The sequence below is a fragment of the Monopterus albus genome, unplaced genomic scaffold (genome assembly GCF_001952655.1).
Source record: "Monopterus albus unplaced genomic scaffold, M_albus_1.0 scaffold3.1, whole genome shotgun sequence".
NCBI lineage: Eukaryota > Metazoa > Chordata > Actinopteri > Synbranchiformes > Synbranchidae > Monopterus > Monopterus albus.
Genome location: NW_018127883.1, coordinates 7,499,617 through 7,500,899, shown reverse-complemented (window position 1 = coordinate 7,500,899; position 1,283 = coordinate 7,499,617).

Below are 1,283 nucleotides of genomic sequence, written 5' to 3'. Positions count from 1 at the left end.
AGGGAGCTGAAATAGAGGGGTTGGGCCCGGGTAGAGGGGGGGGGGGAGGCTCAGTCTGTCTGGGCAAAACAGTCCTCCACGGTGCCTTCAGTCTCTGGGGTCCAGAGTTTAATTTGTTTGGTGACAGGGTTTGTTTGTTTCAGTCTTTGTCTGTAAGCTGGATACAGGAACAAAGAAATGTGGTCCGAGCATCCAAGGTGGGGGCGGGGTGCGGCCCTGTATGCATCACGTATGTTACTGTAAACATGAGTGTTCTTGCCTCAGGTGGGAATGTTCACATGTTGGTAATATTTGGGAAGTACAGTCCATAAATTGCACTGGTTAAAGTTGCCTGCAGCGATAAATACACCACAAGTTATTGATAAACACACACACACCGCCTCCTTTTACCTTCCCCGAAGCAGCAGTACGGTCTCCCCAATGTACAGACTGAGTCTCTAGCTGAATCGCAGAATTTGGGACTCTATCAGAAAGCCAAATTTCAGTGAGAATTGGAGCACAGCATTCTCGGGTCTGGGAAGAGTTCGGTGAGGCCATGGAGAAGGACTATCGGTCGGCCTCGAAGAGATTCTGGCAAACTGCCTCAGGAGGGGGAAACAGTGCCCTGCCAAAACTGTTTACAGTGGAGGTGGGCAGCTGTTGACCTCAACTGGGGATATTGTCGGACGGTGGAAGGAATACTTCGAGGATCTCCTCAATCCCGGCGCCATATCTTCCGATGAGGAAGCAGAGGCTGAGGGCTCGGAGGTGGACTCGTCCATCACCCAAGCTGAAGTCACTAAGGTAGTCAAGAAGCTCCTCGGTGGCAAGGCACCGGGGGTGGATGAGATCCGCCCTGAGTACCTTAAGTCTCTGGATGTTGTTGGGCTGTCTTGGCTGACACGCCTCTGCAACGTCGCAAAATGGTCGGGGACAGTGCCTCTGGACTGGCAGACCGGGGTGGTGGTCCCTCTTTTTAAGAAGGGGGACCGGAGGGTGTGTTCCAACTATAGGGGCATCACATTCCTCAGCCTACCCGGGAAAGTCTATGCCAGGGTACTGGAGAGGAGAATTCGACCGATAGTCGAACCTCGGATTCAGGAGGAACAATGCGGTTTTCGTCCTGGCCGTGGAACACTGGACCAGCTCTATACCCTCTTCAGGGTGGCGGAGGGTTCATGGGAGTTTGCCCAACCAGTCCACATGTGCTGCGTGGATCTGGAGAAGGCATTCGACCGTGTCCCTCGCAGCGCCCTGTGGGGGGTGCGCCGGGAGTACGGGGTCCGGGGCCCTTTGCTAAGGGC